The sequence below is a fragment of the Harpia harpyja genome, chromosome 12 (assembly GCF_026419915.1).
Source record: "Harpia harpyja isolate bHarHar1 chromosome 12, bHarHar1 primary haplotype, whole genome shotgun sequence".
Lineage (NCBI taxonomy): Eukaryota > Metazoa > Chordata > Aves > Accipitriformes > Accipitridae > Harpia > Harpia harpyja.
The window spans coordinates 15,350,886-15,365,136 of record NC_068951.1 but is presented as its reverse complement, the minus strand read 5'-3'; positions in this window follow the sequence as shown (position 1 = coordinate 15,365,136).

The window sequence follows — 14,251 nt, the reverse complement described above, 5'->3', positions numbered from 1 at the left end:
GGCACCCTCCGAGGGCCGTTCCCCGCCTGCTGCCCCAACGCTTTCTCCTGCAAGGCTGCAAGAAGACACACCGAGGGGTGACCTGCACCCAGGCTTGCAGGAATCTTAAAAAAAAAAAAAATCTCTTGCCTTCTTGGCTGTCTCAGACCCAGGAGAGGGCAGCAGCAGCCCAGGCTGCAGTCTCAGCTACCCTTGCCAAAGCTGGTCTTCAACTCCTAAGCTGCTCAGAGAACGCTGAGAAAGAAAAGCAATGTATGCAGTGAGCAAGCAGAAAGCAAAACTGCAGTGAGCAGGCTAGTGGTACTCTCTTGGGCCTCAAAATTGTTTGCTTTCAAGGTGGAAGTGGAAAGAAAACGGTCTTTCTTTGAAAACAAACTAGAGTGCCAAGGCTTTTCATGGCAGTCTTTCATTCTTTGGCTATCAGTCATCACTGTATGGATGCTTTTTACAGCACCAGAAAATAAGGTGGCAATGCTGGGGCTGTTCCCAATAGAGGTGGAAGGTAAGCACAGGCAATGACATGCAGTGTGTGCACTTCACACTGTTGCAGAGATACTAAAAGCCGGTGAAATCCTGCTCTGGAGCTATTGTGGCTTCACTCAGAGCACTTCAGGACAATGAAACATGATTACCAGCACTTCATGGGCATGCCGGCTGCCTTTCCCTTGCTGAGCTTGCTGTCCCTGAAAGGGGGGGTTGGAAACAGGGGAAGTTTCTACTTCTCCACCTTGGTACCCCAAACACAGGCTCCCTTCCAGCCTGGTCTGAGGTTCACAGCAGACCGCTGTGAAACTCTTCCTGCACATTTTCACTCACAGCATCACCTTTTTAGGTCAGCATCTTCCGGTGCAGCTGTGGCCCTGCCTTTCAGCCAGGCCAGCCCGGTAGCACCCTCCTGGTTTTACTGAATGAGATCACCAGGATGAGTCATGTAGGCAGGTGAGAGGGAGGAGGACATCCTTACAGCCACACTGAAATCCTAGCCACCCCTTTGGCAACACATTATGGAGCCAACCTGGCTTTTGCTGCAGGCACTTCCATTTCTGCATGTGTCAGTCTTCCCTGGGGCCCATGGGAGGCAGCATGCGCCTCTCCTGGCTTGCAGCATAAACCACATGGCCTCCATTCTCAGTCAAGCTCAACTGATTCTTCTGATTTTTTATTTTTTTTTTTTAGTTCACACCCTCTGAAATCACAGCAAAGTGCAAAATTGTTGCTTACCAAAGCTGTTCTTCTGAAATGAGTCATTAAAGAAGGAGCCTTGTCATTCTGCCAGACACAGCCTGGTTGCTTCTCTAGATGCAAGGACACAAGAGAACAGCTTGCTGCTCCGTTTCTTCGACCTGCCTGCACCCTGGGTGTTACCCAGCGTCCATCCAGAGCCTGGACAGAGTAAGTCCTGCATTATTCCCACCTCTTTGGATGACCAGCCCTTTTCACCCCATTTTTGGGTGAAGGCCCCGCGTGTCTGTAAGCTGGCTCGGATTCAGTTCCTTTAATTGTGTGTGCATCCAGGAGCTCTTGCATGTCTTTATGGCTTGAAGCCCAGCGGGTGTTCATCGGAAGGGGGGGTATCTGCTAAGGAGATCCACATGTCCTATTGTGTGTGCTGGAAAGCCTTTGTGAGCTACTGAACTTGAAGCTGTTGGGCTGATGAATGCAATGGTACTCAACGCTTGTCCATGTGGTAACATTTTGGTGATGCCGTGCCTTGTACCAGGCTAGCAGCTTGTTTGGGGAGCTACCTCTGTGTCCAGCACTCCTGCAAAATAGATCTTTTATTCTTTTATTCAGAAAACCCTTCAGCCAAACTCAGTCTTGCCTCTTCCATCCATCACTCCCTCCCTGGTGGCACCAGGGCAGAGGAGAGGCTGTGGAGGGAAGGAGAGCAGTAATATCTTCACATCTGATGCTGCATCCACACCAGCTATTGGGAGACATTACAAAAATCACAGCCAAACTTTTGAACCTCTGAGAGCCACCAGATTTATGCACTACATACAGCCTGACTTTCTTTTTCCCCTGAGATGATGTCCTAAGTCTGCAAAGTCAATGGGAACGGTGTATTCTTGCTGCTTGAGAAAAGCCAAGCTGCAATATTAGATATCTTACTGCAATTTGGAGTTTAGTTCCTTACCTTCATGTTTTGGACTCACCCTCCCTGGCATGCATGAGGTTTTCTTCTTAAATCAGTACCAGAGACAGGAATCAGATACGGGTCTTTTGGAAGCTTGTCTCGTGTGTCTAGTGCAAGACCCAAGAGCACATGTGAAGCTAGACCTACTTTCCATGACTGCTCTTAGTTCCCTCTCTCCTTTTGTAGTCTGGAGCTGACCTGGCCCAAAAAAAAGCATTTCTGAGGTGTTTTGTGTTCACCTCCACCCAGCTGTAAGCAGCTTACAGCAAGCTGTAGAGCACAGATCCCTGAATTTTCTTTCTTCATTCTTTCTTCTTCCTCCACAGACACTCCCCAGCTGAATCCTGTGATGGAACCCCTGTCCTGGATGCTGGGCACCTGGCTCTCAGACCCGCCAGGAGATGGCACTTTTCCTACAACAAAGCCCTTCGAGTACCTGGAAGAAGTGCACATCTCTCATGTGGGGCAACCCATGCTCAACTTCTCCTAAGTCCAGAGGTGTGTTGGCAGCAGCTTTTGGATCTGAGCAGGTATAGCTCCAGTGAGATTTGTTGGCTTTGCTTTTTTTTTTAAAGCAGTAAAGTAAACAGGTTTCATCCACCAGGTGAGAGGATTTGACAAGATCTGGCCTGATAATTTCATTTTTCTTTAAAACTGCTGATTGTTTGCAGCCCTGTTGAAACATGTCCTAGGCTGCACACCTGCAGGCAGCTAGCCTAAAAGCATGCCCACATAGCTGAGCATTTAAAAATTAATTCATACCTTTGTCATGGAAGAGACATAAATGGACAGGATCAGCAAGGTGATCATAATTTGAAGCCTGGGGCATTATATGGTGAAAAGTAGTACAGGACAAGCAACAGAAGTGTTGGAAGGGAGCTGAGAAGTGGAGTTCTGTGGGCATCACATGTATCTTAGAGCAGCCCCAAAGCTGCCAGAATGGCATTGCCACCAAGAATGGCATCACCTGGGACTTTCTTAGTGCAAAAAATGAGGAGCCAAGTATCAGGGCACAGCCTTGGTTATTGCTCGAGCAAATACAGTCAGCAACAGTCTTTGAAAGCTCAGCGATTCTTCAGCCGAAATCTAGTGTGCAGTGTTGCACGGATTAGCCAAAAGACAGGCTGTGGAGGAGATGCCCTGCATTCCCGCTGCACACTGCTTGTTGTGACAGAGCTGTCAGCCAGGAATGGGATATTTTTAGCCTGGTTTCCAAAGGAAACAAAGCTCCAGCAACCATGCTCCGTCTGTCAATTCCCCCCTCCAACTTTTGAACAGTGGTTACTTTTAAAGACCTTTTTTTTTTTTGCTGGGGAGATACAGTTCCAAAGCATCAAACACCCATAAGTGTCAGGGAAACAGGTGACTGGGTAGAGGTAGAAACCCCTCTTCTCCCAAAGTCATGGAGATGCTGCCACCTGACCCCACCACCCTCAAATACTCCGCACGCTGAAGAAGCCTTATGGATGTTCAACCCATGTTGGACTCCAGACAGTCCCACCACGACGCAGGACGCCTTTCTTCACCAGCCACAGAGCTCGTGGGCTGGCATGGATGCTCCCCAGCACAGCTGCCATCCTGCACCACCAGCACAGGTCCTTCCCCTCCCTTGGTACAACCGGGTGGCCGTGGTTAGGAGACATCCTTCATGTACGGGCAAAGCCAAACAGGAGGAGTAACTTGGGTATGTGCCCCCAGGGGAGGCTGCAGCAGCTGCAGGCACCCAAATTCCTCCTTAACAGCATGTCTTTGCTGTGCTCCCCCCCACCTTGCTTCCAGTTTCCCAAGCGCACAGATTGCTTGCAGAGGTGCTCTGTGCCAGACCTGAACTGTCAGCCTTTAGGAGACATTGATTTTGCAGGATTATTATACCTTAGTTCACATAAGAAACATATTCTTTCCACTTTCAGCTCTGAATGTTTCAGCAATGGATAATTTCACCCAGTCTGTCACGTGGCAGCACCTGGACAAGCCCTCTGGTCAAGCTCTTCTTGTGTCTGTTGCACATTTATCCCATTACCATTGGGGTGGCAGCTGATGGTATGGCATATCCCTGGTCCTGGGGCAGTTCACCATGGCCAAGGGGACTGGTGTCAGCCCTTTACAGCAGGAACATCCCAGTTGCATGGAAGAGGCACATATAGAAACTGCTGTTGCATGAGGGAGTCCTGGGCACAGATTTAGCAGCAGCAGCTCTGAGATTGCCTCTGTCTCCTTTTCCACAGAAGGACACAGAGATGGAAATGCTAAGAGGAATGAGATGAAAAGCAAAAATATTCTCGAATAAGCAAGTAATAATGATGCACGAGTAGAGTAAGCCCAGGGCAGTAGGGTATGGAGGCACCCAGCCCCCATCAGTGCATCTAAGCCTTGCCTTCATTAGCAGAGGCCTGGGCAGACTCAGCAGTACCGTAGCACTATAAAGTCAATTTTCTTTATATGCAACATTTATCAGCCATGGTATGGGTGACCAAACACCCAGTCATAAGGGCTGTTGGGGGATGGTCACATATTTGAGCCAGAAGCCTTTGGTTTTAGGGGAAAGAAAGAAATCTGTTCTGCTATTGCTTCCAGCAAGCGACAGATGAAAAAGGCCAGACTTGCTGCTAAAAAAAAAAAAAAGGCAGCATTGAGAAAAGGGAATATTTGGGACAGAGTGCAGCCCCAGCCCCAGTGCAAGGTCAGGCTGCCCAAGGGAGCTCCTCAGCCAGCTGCTCAAGAGACTCGGAAGCTATGGAGTATCTCAAGCCTGAACATAAATAACTAAGCCTGGCTACAAGCACCAGCTGTGCAAAAAAGGGGACTTCTTTTTTGTGCATTTATGTCTTCCAACCTTGAAATATTATTCTCCTGTTGCCTCAAGCACTGGTGTATCCAGACATGGAGATTTTTCTTTTAATCCTGCATTCATTATCTAAGTACTATGAATGATCATGTGTTTAAATAAAATAGCATTTCCTCTGAGACAAGACCAGGCTAAGCACTGTGGGGTTTTTGCAGCACTACAGCATTTTTTGTAACCTGATTCCATGCATCCAGCCAGAAACCAGCAAAGCAATGCACCAAAAGTGTAGATTCATCCACCTCAAACCTGACACAAGCAAGGTGGCCACCACCAGCACCCAGGGAACAGCCCAGCTTCCTCCTGCCCCACCGGTGCAGCGGCAAAAGCAGTGCAATCATTGTTCTTTAGTGCTGTTTTCAATGTGATGTGGAAAATTATTGGGCTGCTCTAAAGGGTCCATCCTTATATCTCATCAGTGGGTTCAGCATCTTCTTTCTGGCACTAACAACATCATGTCCAAAGCCCCGCATTTCCAGGACTGGCTGCATGCCTTTGCCCAGAGCATTTGGCTCAGTAGTTCTCTGGTCACAATAAATCAAAATATTACTCGTGGGAGACACGAGTCTCCTCTCCTGAAATGATAGCTTGGTATTTCCAGAAATAGCTTGCAAACGAAAAAAAAATACTCAGTGTGTAGCAGGAATTGCAATCAAATAGAGGCTGGAGTCTTCAGGATGGCAGGTGACGTGCACATCACCTTCGTTGTATCCTACTCTGCTTTCCTGGGAGGGGGACACACACAGATACAGCGCTGCATCTTCCCACTGCTCCTGTGAGTTGCCACAGTTGACTTTTTGGTAGAAATAGAGAGGTGCATGCCTTGGTTCATGAGCTCCTGGGTCTAGAGTCCTCCTTCTATTGCTAGTGTCATATTTGGCCAGCTGCTCCTTCTAAGCAGGGTCAGGTTTAACAGCCCACTTAAGCTGCTGTCAACACTCACCGTATTTGATTCTGCAGTGCAGGGTAGAGCTTGTGGCCCTGGCAAGGTGGGGCTGTGGTGGCTTTAAACCCCCTTTGCAGCCCCTCCATCCAGGAGTGTTTGGTGTGACCTGTATAGCAGGTTCCCTATTAGAGACCTTCCCCGGGCTGTGGCACTACCAAGAGACTTCACACTGCTGTGATGGAGGGTTTCTTCTGCTCCAGCCTTGGTATGATTGAAAAGTAACCTAACCTCAGCATGGTCCTCTTTTTTGTCTCCTAAACTAGGAGAATCCCCCACTGTCTGGAAGTGGTGCCTTGAATGAGGGCATGGATTTAACCTGAGTTACTGCAAGTAAAAGAACTTTGAGACCCAGCTGATGCCCAAGTTTGGATCTAATTACACATTGCCTTCAGGAGCTCTTGGAAATATTGCATAGCATCCTTGCTTATCTTCTCCGTAACAGTCTTCAGAAGGTATTTTGTGGATTACAAGATGAGAAGGGATCATTAAAGCAACAGCTGCCACGCTGAGCCAGGCCAAAGACCTCTCCAGCCCAGATCCCATCTCCAGCAGCAGTCAGTGGCAGGTGCTTAGGGAAAAGACTAGGAAAGTCTTGCCTCAATACCTTCGTAGGGCAGTCGAGTGCATTTGTTAGTGCTGGTCTTCTGGAAGGACTCAAGTTGAGGGCATGCACAGGGAGGATGGGGGTGTCCAACAGTGGCTCTCCCTGGGACACACTCATGCTCGCCGGCCCGTGTGCTGGGAGGTTTAGCTGCTTTACGGGCAGGAGAGCCGGACTTCTGTGTGTCAGCTCTTGCTTTCTTCCATTGGAGCTCCAGCTGTCTCCAGGCCCTTCCATGTCTGCTCTGCGAACAAGTCCTTCCACTTAATAAACAACTTCTTGGGGTTATTGTGTTTTTTGAATAAATTGTGTCTCTGGAAAAATGAAGACAGCAAAATTCCCTGCAGACTGCTTTCGTGTGGGATATACGGGAGCTGCACAAGTCCAAGAACAAGCTCCAACTCCTGGTCTGATCTCATAGCTATAGGAATGTAGTCATACTTTTATGAGTGTGTATTTTATTTTTTATTGTTTGGTATGGATTTTTTAATTTTGTTTAGCTTTTTACTGGACTTTGGATCTGGCCTTCAAAGGCAATCACAGCTGTTACTGAAAAACTCTGGCAGACCTTAAAAAAAAATTCCAGAATTTCAGAGATTCTCAAACTTTTCTTGCAGTTTCCCATAGTTAATTAGCAGGATTATCTTGTGCTTCCCCCCTGCTCGCTGCCCTCACACGGAGTCCCTGAGCCTTTGAAAGCTCTGGCAGCTGGTTGACTTTCCAGGGCATTCACATGTTGCTCCTGGCCCTGGTCCCACCGGTGGTGGCTGGTCCGGGCTGGCAGCTCTGATCTCACTGCCAGCTCTGATCCATGCTGATCGTCCCTCTTCTTATGCAACAGCAGCTTGGTGTGACACAGCGAAGCCAGTTTTGAGGCACTGCAGACCCTTCTTTGCCTCCAACCTGTCTGTGTGTCTGAAGAAAGGTCTGACAAAGAAAGGGTGGCAGAGCCAGCCTGGTAAGATCAGCAGCTCCTTGAGGCTCAAAGCTCTGCTAACTTCAAGTTGAGGGTCCTAAGTTCCCTTTGCATCATCTGGGTTGAGAAATGTTCTAACCTGGTCAGGGCCAAAGACAATAAAATAAGTTATGTCTTTTAATTATGGGGGTTTGGTTCTTTACAAATGAAGCGTATTAAAGAAACTGCCAGTTGTGTCTTGTTTACGAACAGAACTGCTGTGGAGAAGGTTTCTCTGGGCTTGCACTGTTGGTTTTAAATGAGTCGCACTACAGAGCTTCACCAAAGGCCTTCAAGGCAGCTGGCCTCTGCTCACGCTGCCAGGTGCCCATCTCAGCAGGGAAGGCTGCCCCAGATCTTGCTGCTAGTGGCTTCTCTCCTCTTGAAACACAGCCACCGAGGGGTCTGTTGGAAAGGCAGGAGGAGCTGCTCTCCTATGGCTTGCATAACCCCACACAGCAGGAGCAAATCTGCAATTAGGATTCCTCTCCCTTGCTCCTCTGATCATCTGGATGAGTCATATCAAGCTTCTCTGGAGCAAGAGCTGCATGTTTTCGTAGCCTGTCTGGGTGTCTGACAACAAGGGTGATGGGTGGAGGGTCCCAAGAGCTCTGCTCTTCTCTCCCGCAGACTGGCCATGCTGCCCCACCACGGGGATTTTCCTGGCAAATTTAAGAATTTAAGGGAGATTAAGGAAGAGTAAGCAGCAAGCAGACAAGCAGTTCTGGACAAATTTCTTCAGGACAGCATAGAGTCACACCTACTGAAGGCTGGATACTAACTGTAATGGTTTTTATTCCCTTTTCCTAACTATAATGGTGTCTGTGCATGGAGGCTTGCGACAGCCCAGCTGCTTGCGGCAAGCAGAGGTCTGCCACCGGCCCAGAGCCAGGAGAGCTGGCTGCTACTGCCAGCACCACCACCAGCATCTGCGTGGTGGGCAGAGGGCACAGCTGGAGTGCCAGCAGCCGGGCATGAGGTTGTGCTGGCCCAGCAGTGGCGGAGAAAAGCAGGTAGAAAAGCTAAAGGGGCATTATCAAAATGAGTCTGTTCTTGCATCTGCTTTGCTTTCTTGAGCATGCATTGGCCAGGAGAGCGGGGTGGCTGCTGTCCGAAGGGCACAAACCCCAGATTTAATTGAGGGTTCGAGTTTGTGCAGATAACATCAGGGCGGTAACTCCGCTGCATAGCTTCAATTGCATTCACAAATGCCTGCCCATAAATGTTTGTATCTGCAAAAGCAGCATCCAGAGCCTGGAAAAGCAGCCCAAACTCTGCTTCCTTCTGGTGCACGGGTTTTTTGCTGGTTTGTTTTGTTTTTCAAGAGTGGCAATGGTGCCTCCTTTATTTCATGGCTTTATTTTTAATGCTTTATAGGACGCACATCACCAGGGAACCAGAGCTCTTAATTACAAACATTTTAAAAGAAAATGGACCATCTTGCTGTGGGTGGGTCTACTTAGCATCACTGCTGCTGCCAGGGAGGCAGACAACTGCCTGCCCCCCTGCCTGTGGGCTTTAGGACTGGCTTGCAGAGAGCAGAGCTGCACAGATGAGGGTGATATTTTGGTTCCCAGACTGCTTTTTAAGTCTAATAACATATTTTCAGCAGGTTGAACTGTTACTAAAGGAGGAGAGGAAAGTGTCAGGGGGGTTTCCAAACACACTGCTTATGATCTCCCAGGAGTGCCTAAAGAACAGGCGTGTTTTTCAAATGTTTTTACTCTTTCGAGCTATTTTTCTCAGTCTTCTGTGCACTCTTGACACTCCCACTCCTGGAAAGTAAGGCCAGGAAGCCAACGGCTGTAAATCCCATTTGTCTGTGCCATGTATACAGACCTCCGTTGGGGACCAAGCGCTCCCCGACATGCACCGATGCTTCTGCCTTCCCCAGCGTGACGGTGGCAAGACAGCAGTGAGCACATGAGATCTGCAGGGACACAGTGCCAGGCTCTTCCCTGGCTCTGGCTGTGGGAAGTGGCATCGGAGGCTGCACACAGCCTCCCCTGGACAAGCTGCTGCTTTTTATCACACCAGGCTTTTAGGGTAGGGGCAGGCAGGTAGTGTTGCCCCCTTAAACCTCTCTTATTTCAAGGGGGCAGATTAAACCCTGCTCTGCTCTTAGCCTCTCGTGCTCCGGCAAAGTCCACACTCAGGAGCTGTCAGCCAGGCAAAATGTGATTAATGACCCCTCCCATCACACAAGAGGCTGCTTGGTCTCATCCCATTCAAAAACCAATACCACTTTGGTTGGTTTAATAGCCCAGGTGGTTACACCCAAAGCACCCATCCCTCCTGAGACAGCCCTTTGCTTGCCTTCGAGTTTGAGGTACTCAGCAAACCCGGCATGGCACATGGTGCTGAGCAGGAAGAAGACAGAAGAGCTCGTTTTTCAACATCACCCAGAGGCTTAACACTGTGATGTCCCAGCGGCATGTCCCACCTTCTCACGAGCCCCACACCTCCTCTGCACGGCCATAGGTGGTGGAGCAAGCAGCTCCCTCAAAGCACCCAGGGGACACAATTTTCTGTAGAGGGCAAGGATGGTAAATCAGCATGGAAGAGCCAGCCCATGTTTATACCCAGGATTAATCTGAGAGGCTGTTTCGTGCTACCACTGTTGTATGGGATCACTGCACTGGTGTCTTGTGTGATGCTCCCCTGCATTTTAAGGTTCGTGTGCTGCAGGGTTGCTGAACCCCGACTCCTCCATGCAGCTCTGTGGCTGCTACCGACTCACTGCAGCTGCAGCTTCATCTAGGCGTCACACAGCATAACTGTAGGGTAAGGACAATTTCTCTGCTAGAAATCGTTCCCTGGTTGCTGTGAAATTCCTGGGATTTTTTTCTTTTTGCCAGCTTTGGCCCAGTTGTCTTTTGGTTGTCTCCCAGTGCTACCAGCAAGTGACAGCACCTTCTCATTCTCCTCTGAGCAGCTTCCCCACGTACATCGTCTGACTCCTTGCTCTGAGACTCCTGCCCATCTAAGGGACATGCAAAGCCAGACAGACCCATGCAGCCTGGCACTGAGAGCCGTAATTTTTTCCCAAGCATTTAAAGCCAGTGTTGTGTTCCTTAAGTCTAACTTAAGTCAGATAAGGTCGGGGAGACAGAAAGCAACCGGCTCATGCTTAGAGGCTCTTGTCCCCTGTTGGCATCCGCACAACAGCCAGCCACCGCAGCAGCTCAGGCGTGCTGCCTGGCTGCAGCACCGGCACTGCCCAGGAGCCCCCACCCAGCCCAAAGCCAGCACCCTGAGCACTGAGCCACGGGGAAGAGCCTCCCTCTATGAACAAAGTCAGCCTGGGAATGATGCAGCCTGCAAAGGCAGGAGCCAGCTATGCTGTCCTGTTTGATCCCTCCAAGGAGTCATGTCTTTTGTACAGCATCAGTTGTAGGACGTTAAGTCATCCTGTTCGCTCCCTTAGTGCTCCTTTCTTCCTTCACTGTTTGGTTTTGGTTCAGGGGATGGGAGCAGTTCAGCACTACCAGTGGTAAGGGGTCAGGGCAGGCCATGCAGAAACCACAGCCCCGTGAAATAATTTCAGCATGAGAGTTTAAGGTAAGCGCATTTTGTGTTCTTTTTAACGTGCCTTTTCCTGCATAGCTAGTTCATCGCTAGTCACTGAAAAAGCCAGGAAATACTGCAGAACAGTCCTGCTCCTCCTGCCTGCTGCCCCATCTGCACGCCCACGCAGCCTCAGCTGCCCCAGGCTCAGTCCCACAGCTACCAGCACAACACGCTCAGCGCTGCCTCGCAGCCCTACCAAGGCACAAGCCGGAGGCCAGCCGCAGCCAGGGGAAGACTGGGGAGAAGATTGCAAGCATGGGAAGCCTCCTCCCCTTCTCCAGCTGACCACAGCTACCTCTCAAAAGTGTTTCCTCAAGACAAGCTGCCCAGTATTTCACTCCTTCAAAGCCTGAGGACATCACTGTCCTTGGAGAAGTTGCTGAAGTAAATTGGAGGCACTTTGCTAAATCTTTTAAGTGAAAGATAGCAGGATTAAATTCCACTTTTGATATAATCCTCAACCCCATCTTCAAGGGAAGTGCAGCATTGCCTCCAGCCCCAGCTGGTGCCTCCATACTGAATCACTCTGATCCCAAAGTAAATAAAGCTCTTTGAAAAAGGGCAAATGTTTTCTCAGCTGCTCTTCTTCCCTTCAAAAGAAGGGCTGATTGAAATTTTTATGTCTGCAGACATAAATATATGCAGTCAACAAATGCTTCTTAGTAAGAAACTATCTTCACAAAATAACTGGTTTTTGGAAAGCACATTCTAAATCCATGGGACACTCCTGGACCACACTGCTCTCCTTACAGCTTTTCCTTCTCCTTTCCTTCCGTGCTGCACATTTTATGGACTCCTAAATGGGCCAATTTAAGTCACTGCAAATCAATCCTAGCACGCTGTCAGTTCAGGCTCCTGGTGTCCCCAAGACTTTGCTTCTGCTCAGCCCTGGAGCTCCGTTTGCCCCAGGAGACGGCAAATATAAACAGCCCCTTGGCATAAGATGCAGGAATGATCTGAAGGGCCAAACCCCCAAAGTGGGTGCCAACCTGCCTTCTCCTGCTCAGGGAGCTACTGGGCCCTTACCCAACCCCTGGATGGTTGTATGTTCCTTCTCCTCCAGCTCCAGTTCCGAAACTAGAGCTGAAGCCTAAAGCCGACGAGGCAACCTTTCTACCAGCTCTGACAGCAGGCTGAGGGCAGACTTCCAGCTGAGCTCAGGGCTGAACACTATGAACCCCAGCCCAGCTCTCCTACGCTTTGGAAATTGGTAGAAACTAGGCGTGAGCATTCACTCACACAAGTTCGACATTTTCCAAAGTCAGAGGGCGAGTTCATGCCACGCCAAGTCCTTGTGCAGCACAGACAGACTTGCAGCTTGCCTGCACGGAGGGATGGGGACAACGCTGCCCATCGAGCCTTCTCGATGGACGGCAGCACTCTTCCCTCCTGCCCCAGGGCTGAATGTTGCCTGGCTGCAGGTACAACCTCAGGCTCAAGCCCGCTCAGGCCGGCTGCTCTTACCACAATGCCTTATCCCGGTGCAGATTGCAGAGAGCCTGCCTGGTTTTGAAGGCTGCCTTGAAAATGTCACCCAGTACAGGGCATCTCCTTGAGCCTCCAGCCAGCCCTGAGCCAGTCCCTTGGAGGACAGGCTGGCCCATCCAGCTTGTACGCTGGCCCACCGTCTGCAGCAGCAATATTACTGTGACTTTTACCTCCCCTTACGTGGCCTTCACAGCACCAGACATGTAACTACTTCGCAGCAGCTCATTATAGCAGAAACTAACCTGCTTAACATAGAGACATCCCACTCAGCTACCCCATTCCATCCAGTCATCACCCCTGCAGAAAACCTCAAGGCTGCGAATGCAATGTCAAAATAACACAGGGCATTCTGCTAACTTTTTTTTTAATTAAACAGCTTAAATTTAAGCAAAGCTGCTGTGCAATTTTTCCAGTCTTCCCACTGATATGCTGTAGAGTTTGAGAAGGGTGTCTCATAATTTAGATCTAGCTAGTTACAGACTCCAGCAGGTTTAGTGCTTGTAATAATATACAGCCTTGGCTCAACTTTGTGAATCTATTGCTCTCCCTCAGAGACAAAATGTTATATTGCAACATGTTAAGTATTTTTAGTAGTGCTGTTCTGCTCTTCCAGTTAAGCCTTAAAAACCAAGGGCACAGATATCCAAAGCATCTTTTCCCAGCTTCAAGTAATCTACCATTAGCCACTAATTACATGCTCACAGCATGCATCAGCCCAGTGAGTACCAACAGGAACCAACAGCATGTACCCAAACCTTGATGGCAGCAACCTTTCAGCAGACAGGAGAGCCTTTGTACACAACGCTTTCAGGGTTGTTCGCTCCCTTTCAAATGCCAGTCGAGCTTTCTCCTTTTCCATCCTGTATAAATGCATGCAGCCAGCCCTAATAAAAGGGAAAATATGGCAGGCAACGGGGCCATTGCTGCAGGTACGATGCTGTTCAGGATAGCACCCAACTCCACCATAGCACCAGACGTTTTGGAAAGGGTTGCCTTCTCTGGGAGAGAAAACAACCTGCTGGGTGAGATACTTTTCCTCAGGAGCTCTGGCAGCAAACCTACACTTCAAGCATTGAGAGGGAAAGCCTGACAGCACAGGCAAGGGGTTTTGCCAGCAGAAGCTTGCCAGGCTTAAAAAGGGCAGTCTGGGCATCTCCTGGCTGAGGAACTGAGAGCAAAGTATGTTCTAGCAGCTTACCAGTGATTTAATTTTTCTTTTGAAGTGCCAAGGAGATCAAAATAGAAGGCTATATTTGGGGTTTGTTTTTTAATCCCCTTCCTAGATGATCAGAAAATACAGGCTCTATTCTGGTGGGAAACAGGAACAAACTGTCCCCGTGGCAGCCACTGCACAGCCCCCGACTCACGCGTCCACATTGGGAGTAAAAAGGTGACACCGTGATGCTGAGAGGGCTTCAAGTTTGACTTTTGGGTGGCTTTATGTTACCTAGACAGCATCACAGAGCATTGGGAGAATGGATCTGCATTGCAGGGACCGGCTGTGGGAACTCCAGCTGCTGCCTAATGAAAGTCAGGCGAGAGAGGGCAAGGGAGTACCTCGTGCTGCAGGACAGAGAGCGCCATTGCAGGGCCTGATCCTGCCAAGTGGCCAGTCCTCTCGGCTCCCATCAGATTAGTGATGATGAAGGTCCTCGGTACTGCCCATAGTCCTCCAAAGTCCAAAGCAGTTGCCCTTCAGTTGACTGAAAGGG